This window comes from Bidens hawaiensis, unplaced genomic scaffold (assembly GCF_021521415.1).
Source record: "Bidens hawaiensis isolate Kalapana, Puna unplaced genomic scaffold, B.hawaiensis_p1.1 tig00028513_1, whole genome shotgun sequence".
Classification (NCBI taxonomy): domain Eukaryota; kingdom Viridiplantae; phylum Streptophyta; class Magnoliopsida; order Asterales; family Asteraceae; genus Bidens; species Bidens hawaiensis.
In genome coordinates, this window is record NW_027494667.1 from 125,817 (window position 1) to 136,309 (window position 10,493).

Consider the following 10,493-nt stretch of genomic DNA (forward strand, 5'->3'; position numbering starts at 1 on the left):
ATTCTGTCATTATGTTAAACTTCTAGTTCGTCCCAGTCATTTAACGAATGGGGTTCATAGCGAATGAACCCATTCATTACTTTATAACGAATCAGACCTTATTCGTTTGGCCTGGTTAACGAGTTGAACCTTATGACGAATTGAACTCTTATAACGAACCAGTCCTCTTAACGAATTAGATCTTTTAGCAAACTGGACTCATAACGAATTAGTCCATAGCGAACCAGTCTATGCAACAAATTGGACCTTCCAATTCGTTATCTTTTAACTATAGCGAATCAAGGGTAATTCGCTATCTTTTCTCCTTAACGAACTGAAGCTAATTCGTTATATTTCCTTAGACGAATCAGCTAGCGAATTACTTCTGATTCGTTAGTTACTCCTTAGCGAACTAGAGTTAGGTCAGGGAATGTCAGAACATTCCTTGACACTCCTCTTAACCTCGTACCACTTTTCGGCGCCGCCATTGCCGGAAAAACGCGTTTTCGCCGGAAAAACGTGTTTTAACTCGTTTTTCACCGTTTGTCGTCCCGTTCGATCCAGATCTGAGCTAGGGTGACCCCTAAGCTCATCTTAGGTTCGGTTTATATCCGATTCCACCCGAATCTCGTGACTTTAACGATGTAACGGTGTCGGCTTGTTGTTTCGTAACTAAATATAACGAGTTTAAGTTAATAACATCATACTGGTATTACCTTGGGTCGGTGCTCGGTTTCCTTCTTGGTTTCGTCTAGAGAAAAGGAAGAACTAGAGAGAAAGCTTAAGTGTATGTTTTGGATGGTGTATGGAATATGTGAAATGAATGATTAATGGATGATTAAAGGTTTATATATTTAGGGATCATGGGCTCAAGCCCATGGACTCTACTTCTTTCTTTTATACCCAAAGTCCATAACCCATATCCATTTAACCCAACACTAGCCCAACTCATTTCTATTTATCTAAACCGATAACGACCCACAGTAAAATAGACAAAATTTATATTATTATTATGATCAAAATTAGGACGTTACATAGGTTATGTGGCATGTCCCTATGATATATAAAAAGGGAAGAGAAACTGTGAGTTGGGCACTAGCAAAACGGTTCCAAGAACCAAAGGTAAGACGCTATTCCTTACATGGGTGATAACCTGACCACAATACTCAACCCTATGGACCCGAGCGAGACCCATAAATGCCATATGACCGACACCTTAGGTTGATTTTAAGCGAATTCACGGTGATTCGTGGCTAAACTCGGTTTTCCCGATTATTGTGTTCCGTAATTTAAATGGTTAGTTGGGTGAAAAATCCATGGAACCCATGGGCACTCCTACTATCTATTTCTTAACTTGTTTTCGTATTTTTGTTGGAGTGATCAACGTGGTGATTCACATGATACTTCGACTACCCATATTTATTTCGATAGTTCGTTATTTAGTTTGGTCGGTTAAAACGCCGTGTACCGCTCATTGGGCCGACAAACTTCATTGCATTGTTAATTCGTTAATTAGTTGGGACAATCGAATTGCCATATAACGCTCATGGGCTGTCCAACTCAGTTGTTTTCGTTAGTTCGTTGAGCCTTTCAAATTGCCATGGAAAGCTCATGGGAGGCCAACATCCACAATTTATATTTCGTTAGTTTATTGTAAACTTAATAAAAATCTAAATTTTAAATTGACTTAACTCCTCGTGTAGTCATCAAACATTAATCTTAATGACTACATCATTTAACAACTATTTACGCATTGTACCCCCCATCTTATAAACTTTTACTTTTAATCCCCATGACGCAATTCCCTTTACTTCTTAACGCAACATTTTTATAAGCGATTTCTATAATAAACGTTTTACTATTCTTATGATTCCTCAGTTTGTCCTTCATCTTATAAATTCTCATTTTTGAGTCTCATAGAATGTCTCATATAAGAAACCATCGTCATCCTCGTCATCAATTGTCATATTCTCATGACCACCGTATGGCTACCTGTATCGTCAAAGATTTAGCTGTTGCGACCCCTAGGATAGTGACGTAAATTCAAAACATCAATGCAACCGATTCACCTTTTCTCACTAATTCCTCTGCTGGTGACTATAAACCATCTACCTCCACTCATCCTCACAACAAGAAATGTGAGAACCTTCCTACAACAAATCCTAATTACCCGCAAGTCCCCTCAAACAAGAAACCTTACCTCGGTCCTTTTCCGTTATGCTCCGCTTGTAACCGTCATCACCCGGTTAAATCCCTATGCCGTCGTTGCATCAAATGTAACCGTTATGGCTATCTTGCTAACACATGTCGTGTCCCGCCTACTGCATAAGCTGTCCCGCAACAACCTACCCCTCTTGCTCAATCCGGTGTTCCTAATACCAGTGCTTGCTACCATTACGGAAACCCAAATCACCTTCGTAATACGTGCCCTCAACTCACCCAAGCTCGTCAAGCTTAAGCTATAACTACACCATACTACCTGGCCTATGCTTACCAGGCTCAAACCCATCAACCTCATGTCCCTCAAGCTTCTCCCATCAATCAAGGTCAACCTTACCTAACCTATCACTACCACACCTCGCAACCACAAGCTCAAGTTTACCAGACATATTTCCACCAAACAACTCTTTTGCAAACCGTTCAAACTCCAGTTTTCCAAGCAATGTCGAATCAATGTACCTCAACTACTCCTACTCCTACAATTCCTTATGGTGCCTCAAGTCACGCCAATTAAGCTACTTAATGAACATGAAGACCTTTTCCGTTCCCTTTATATATCTTACCTTATTTTGTCTTTTTCTTAATACGTATTGTAAAGCCTCTTTATGGCCTTGAATTATCTCCCCATTTGAACTATTTATCTTCTATCTTATGAATAAAGTCTCTTTTGTTTAAATAGATTGTTTATTGAAGCCTACTTCTATCTTATTTAATTACCTTCATTAATCTTAACTATATATAAGCTATCCCTTCTTAAACTTTAACTACTTTTATCTATACGTTAAAAGTCGTCTTAAAATTTATTTGCTTTATTAAAATTTACTGCAACTTTTAAAATCATTTTATACATTGGTGACTTTCTAGTGTTTTAAATTAAAACTCATTAAAGCTTTTGTTTCCACAAAGTCATGTCTAATCAAACGTTTTGTAAATCCACACGATGGGACGAATCATGTGGACCATCCGACGACGAAAATAATTATGGTCCGGAACATAATTATCGAAATCCTCGCATGGAAATCATGATGCGTAAGGTTGCGTGTCATAATATAGAATCGAAAGTAGTTGGAATGATGGTACAAATGTAAGATAAGGACATGGTGGATACGCCGCTGGTACATCCTATATATAAGTGCCCTTATCGGTTTTGCATTTGAAGCGTTATTTTAACTATTCAAAGTTCTGTGCTATGATAAATTTTTAAAATTTTATTTTAAAATCTTCTTTTCCTTAAAATTTAATGGTTTGTTCTAGTATCCTTTAATTTCGGGACGAAATTCCCTAAAGTAGGGGAGACTGTAACAACTCGGATTTTTCGAAATCTATAATTTTATTAAACACCCGACCCATTTCGATGTTCGGGAAATTTTATCGTTTTGTTTTCTCGAGTTAATCAAATTATTATATTATTAGTTAATTAATTATATAAAACATATTTATTACTTTCATATCTTTGGCAAAATTTACCTAAACTTAAACTTTTACCCAAATGTTTTTCCATCTTTAACCTCCAAAGACTGAAATGCAATTATTATTATTATTATTATTATTATTATTATTATTATTATTATTATTATACCCATCAACAATCTGGATACCCAAACCCGATACCCAAATTTCGTGAAACCGATTACAATTAGGATTTCTTGGACCTAAATTCTCGTCACAAATATAGAAATTGAATCAAAATATATATTATTCCTTCCTTAATCGGCCTAACCAACAACCTAATTAAATTAACTTGATCTCTATGATTCTTCATGCTAATTTTAACCTAGCCGACCCTATGTAATCTTGTTATACAAGCTAGCGTTGATAATAATTCAATTAGACTTGCAGATATTCTCCTCTAACCCTCGCCGTCGAAACCCCTTTGGTTAATTTGGTTAATTCACTCTATACATACCCGCCCGTAATTGTCTTTAGCCGGTCGTTCTTCGATCCGTTTAACCAGTAAATAAGCATCGTATCAGGTAATTGTTTCATGTAATAAGTTCATATTTGGTCAGTTAATCATAACCCTAAATCAATATAACCAAACGTTAATCGATTGAACGATTTACAGAATTAGGGTTCTTGGTTCAATCTTGTAAACTGGTTTTTTTGTTTATATTCTTTTGTTTATGAGTTTAACAACAAACTAACAGCCTGCAACAGTTGGTTTAGCTATTGTGTTTGTTCTTGTGATTGGCTGCCGGCGCGGGTTCGAATCCCGGTAGCCCGTTTTTGTTCGTTTTTATATTAAACCCTTAAATCTCATATATTAATATAGTTTATCCTACAAATAATAATATTATATATTACAAATATTATTAATGCAATAACTAATCAATGTTTTTGTAAAACCGACATGTTTACTAATCATGTTTCCTAACTTTGGGTTAAAACCATATATATATACACATACACTTTAGTTATTAAGATTTTTTAAATGTGTTAATTTATTTAAAAAGGAGTTTAACTTAATATACGTATATCATGTAAATTCACGTATTAAAAATATAGTCTAAGTATTTTATAAAAGATCATATTTTATATAAAATATTATTATATATTAGGAAAATTGGTTTTAAATAATCCCAACTATGTCTCATTGGCAAATAACAGTCCCAACTTAACACTTGGCCGGTGACGGTCCTAACTAAAGATGCATTTGTTTTCAATAGTCCGCGACTAACGGAATATTAACTCTGTTAGTCTTATGCTTACGTGGCACACATAGCTGTCAAAAATTGATTATATGGCAGCTTACGTGGCATGTGTATCTTTTTTTAAGTATTTATAAATATATTAAAATAAAATTAACCACAACTTTATCTCCTGTACCCATCTTCAACACACAACCACCATCATCTCCATCTTCAACCCATCAACAACACCAACACCATCTCCATCTTCAACCCATCACCACCATTTATTAATTTTCCGGCCACTTCGAACCGATGAGAAACCTAAGGTGGTTCAGGTGGTTGTCGCCTATCTGCCTCCTCCGACCATCACTGTCATCACCATGGAGCCACCAGATGCGGGGCGGAACCATAACCGCTTTTCCACCTCTTTCTCTTTCTTAAAATATGCAATTAATCATATTTTAGAATCGGCGTCACCGGATAATCGAGTTGCAGGTTTCTGTCATAGATCTGAGATCTAAATTAGGTTTTGTAGATCCGGAGAGCTTCGATTACTTGCAGTATTTATGTGAAATGCGAACGTATAGGCTTCAATGTTCTGAAATACTTCTACATCTTTTCCGATGAATCAATAGCATACTCGCTTTGGGTTTAAGAAACTAAACCTGGTGTAAGGTTAATCCAATTTTTGGGCTTGGTTTAATGAATAAACTCAATATGCTTTATAGTGAAGGTGGTGATAGTGGCTTGCCGGACTGCCGGAGATGAAGTTGTGGCAGAAGGGGGTGACGAGAGGCCGGGACTGTTAATTTTTTCCAACAGGAGGTTGGGTTAAATAAAATTTTAATGTATGATATAATATTTATATATAATATAAAAAGACTAATGACACGTAAGCTGCCATATAATCAATTTTTGACAGCTATGCGTGCCACATAAGCATAAGACTAACGGAGTTAATATTCTGTTAGTCGCGGACCGTTGGAAACAAATACATCTTTAGTTGGGACCGTCACCGGCCAAGTGTTAAGTTGGGACTGTTATTTGCCAATGAGGCATAGTTGGGATTATTTAAAACCAATTTTCCTATATATTATTGATTATTTATTATATATTATTTACAATATGTATTTAAAAGAAATCTTTATTAAATAATAAAATTAGATATAAATACACCAAACGTATTTATAGTTTTAAACATTTAAAACAAACCTCTTTATATAAACTATAAAGTTTTATAAATAATTATTTTAAGCATTTTTGTGTAATTGAGTCATGTCATTTACGATAAAGCTTTTATAATAAATAAATAGCATTTGTAAGTTTTCACTCAATTATCAAATTTCAAACCTTTATTTAGTTTTAGACTCTTTATACAATTCGTATTTATTCCACGACTATTGTTACTTAGGATTTCTTGTTGATAACTTCCAAAGAGCGTAACTCGTGTTTACTACCGTTCTTACCACATTCGTTTATCTTTTGCTTATTGCTAAGGTGAGTACCACATTCCCCTATTTTACTTGTTTTTAACGTTTTGGGGACATATGCGGAAATAATATTTCTTATACATAGTTATACTCAAAACTGCAACTTTGTCTTATGTGTTAACAACTTATACCTTACTTGTTTATGCGCTTCTTTTGCTTTGTATGCTTTCGCATTCGGAGAGGTCCAACATATTCTCAGTCTAGTATGATCATACGTCAGTCGTTATAGCCTTTGTGCTTCTCGACATCTCAGTTATACTTGCTCATTTGGTTAATTTGTTATTCCCATATGACTTGTTGCAAATACTTATTTTTTATACTATACTATATGTACACTTAAACTAGTGTGTTGCTCACTCAACCTTGTGTTGACAAAACTACTTTATTTTCAGCGCATATGCAGGTTATCGTGTGACGTGATTATCAAGATTGTTTGAAGCAACTTAGGATGTATGTTAGAGAAAAGATACAAGAACTTAATTTTGGATATTTAATGTAATTGTTTATTTATAAATTTGATGTACATGAATATTTGTTTGAAATTATTAAATAGATATTAAAACTTTTAATGTTGAATGATAGTAACATTGAGAGCTGTGACAATCAGTTCGCGCCCTGACATTTCCACCGTAGGTTGGGGTGTGACAGATTGGTCACAGATCTGTGAGACACTTAGCAGACTGTGCTTCAATTCAAGAACAAAATTAACATTTTCAAACTTCAAAACACCATTACTTATAGTACCCTTCTGCGTAATCTTCCCTTTCTCTCTTCCCACAAAGGAAACATACCCACCATTAAAGATTTGAATGTCGTGTAGTTAGGAAATGTCTCATGTCATGTGCCTGGAACATCCACTATCAACATACCAAGGTCTAATGATATTCCTCCATAGCTGTTCTTGCACGGTTTTTGAGATCAGTTAGTTTTTGGTACCAAGTCCATAGTAACACTGGGTGACCCTGATTTATCTAAAGTTGTAACGGGTTGCCATGACATGTCTTTCCGATCATCTAATATGGAATTCGATGCCCTTTTCACCGGAGACTTAGGCAACCATTCATGTCTACCATTATAAGATTTACTGTTATTTGTATGAATGGATGGCTTAGTCTCTGGTTTGCGAGTGGGAGACACAGATGAATTTGTCTTCCTTACTTGTTCGGTCCAGAAACCGAGTTGGTTTTTGATACCGAAGCACGGTTTCTACCACCTTTACGAAATATGTTAGGCTTGGTCTAATGAGGACTAAACCTACAAGATTTGTTTCTGTTCCAATCACCGTAAGAGGGATTAGTCTGGTGATACCCGAAATCTCGTCGATAGTTATTACGAGGCATATTCTTCTGACCGAAAACAAGTTGATCGAGAACAATCAAATTTAACAGAGAACATCTGAATCTGACCGAGAACTGCCAAATTTTACCGAGAACTCTAGAGTTTAACCGAGAACACACAGATAAACCTGAAAACGATGAACAATTGTCCAGGAACCCAGAGTCTTTGGTCAAGATCCCTTATATAATCCCGAAAAAATTCTAAGATGCCCGAGATCAAGTTTGACTGATTAAAAATGGCAACCAACTAAATCCCCTGATTTGTGGGATTTAAACTTCTTATAAACTAACCCAATCTTTGACCAAAAATACCCTACCTTCTCCGTCGTACTGTTCACCGGAAAACCAAACACCAAAATCACCAAGATGATTAGAACACTAAATCCTTGAATCTATGATATCACAACCGAGCATAGAATAGGTCAATAGGCTCTGATACCAATTGTAAGTTCTTAGAGATGGATCTTTCAATGTGACATCAACTACCTCGTTGTTATTACGGAATATAACACGAGATGATTCAAGATAAACGATTAAACACGTAAAGAACAAACACAAGATCCTTCAAAACACACGTATTATAACGTCGGGTGCTTAAGCACAATACTCGTACAATCACACGTTCAACAATGCTAATGAACGACCAACATAACCCTAGATACAATATGAGTATATATAGGGACTACACCTAAGCCCAATACAAGCCAAAAGCCCACCGAGATCATAGAGAATTCGGTTTACACATTGACCCAAAGCATAATACAAAACAAACATAAACCAAAGTACAAACCAACTAATATAGACCCAACAGTTCTACTTTTAAACGGTTAGACAAGCGATCAAACATTTCTAGTAATCACAAAACCATATCTCTAGCACTTAAGCTAATCTTTCTTATACATTCGTACAATATACATGGAATTAATCATGTACTTTACCTTTAATCAGCTTTCTTGAGTGACACATGGCTTTCTTGAACTAACATCTTCTTTCTTTTGTTACTTAAGTCCCATTCTCTGCTCGAGTCTAAGCGTGTAGGATACTTATTTCTTTCTAACATATGCTCTGATACCAACTTGTAAGGCCCCGGTCCCGGTGCCCTACTTTTGTGTAGGATTTACTCATATACACAGTTCTAAATATCAGAGTGAATTAAAACTTTCTTTAAAACATTAAACTTCAATCATATATTACATAATCATCCAAATCTTTTCATAACAATCAAATTCTTGTCTAAACATAATATAAAAATTAATATTAAAACATCATAACTTTCTTCTCAAGATACCGGCCTCTTCAGTCCAATGCCATGTGTCTTCATTCAAACTAGCTGCCTTAACCTATTCACTTACGTGCATACTAAAAGTCAGCTACGGTGAGTGAGTTCTAGTTAATTAGACAACATACAATACATTCACATACTTTTATACATGCCCGAGGGTATGTATATACTTCACCTATTTCCCTTGCCTTCTTACATACATTCATACATTTATTCTTTCATGCTGTCTTTAACTTACATAATACATACATAATTATCCTTGTTCTATAGAGCCTTTCGCCCCATAACCTTCACGGATGTTATTAGGGTCTGTTCCCTACATTCGCATATATTATTAGTGTATGTTCCCTACGTTCGCAGAAATAATTAGGGTCTGTTCCATTTTTACTCATACAACCATACACCCGTACATCTATACATACCTTCTTTCATTCATACATACATTAATATACTTCTATACACACAACTGCACATCACACACTTACTAAATAAAATAAGAGTATTAACCTATCACATAGTGTATGCATGCAGCCCCGAAAAAATATAACAGAGAAAGGGGCTAGAAAATCACTTGTGTCCTGACTCTTTCTGAGTTTTTGGTCACACCTCTTCTCAGCTAAGCAGGACAAACCGTGTAACAATTAACCAACATCTTTTAACTACACCTAGTTATATCATATTTCTAGGTTAATGAAACCCCTAGCTAACGGTGTCCGGGGGCAGCGGGGTTTCAGGGCGGTAGCCCCTAGTGGTATCCTAGGGGCGGAGCCCTCGGTTGGGGTTAAGCTGCTAGGTCGGCTTGGAATTTTTTTCATTAATAGTCCTTTACTAAAAAATTCATCAGAAAACTGATTTTCCATGATTTTGGGTAAATTCTAAACTAATCAAATCGAGTCTAAATTCCTATCGAATTAAGTCTAAATTCTTCTAATCGAATCGAGTCTGAAATTCTGATTGAATCGAGTTTGAAATTCTAATCGAATCGAGTCTAAAATTCTAATCGAATCGAGTCTAAAGTTCTAATCGAATCGAGTCTCAATTTAATTCGTTTCCCATTCGATTCGATTTTTTTCCCATTCGATTCAATTTGTTTCTCATTCGATTCGATTCGATTTGTTTCCCATTGGATTCGATTTGTTTCCATTCGTTTTCCATTCGATTCAATTCGTTTGGCTCAATTCGATCTGTTTTATTTTTTCCATTCTAAATCACTTTCTTACGTCCCGCTATGCCCACTTTTGCCGAAGAATCAAGTTCTGGGCCATAAAAACTTAGTTTTCTCAACATGGTCCGAACGCCACCCATTTGTTACTTTTCATTTCAAACAACTTGTTTACACTCAAGTTTACATTTTTCTTACCTAATAAGGCCTGATATGCCTTACTATCAAATCCTAGGTAAAACCTACATTAAAAACTTAACCTTTAACCTAAAACGTACCTTTTTGGTTCGGTTTTGCTTCAGCTCAGATTCAACACGTGAATCTAGATGTGTTTATTGCTTCATTTGATGAAGATTCAAGCTGAAACCTAATCCTTCACTTCGGATCTGGTCT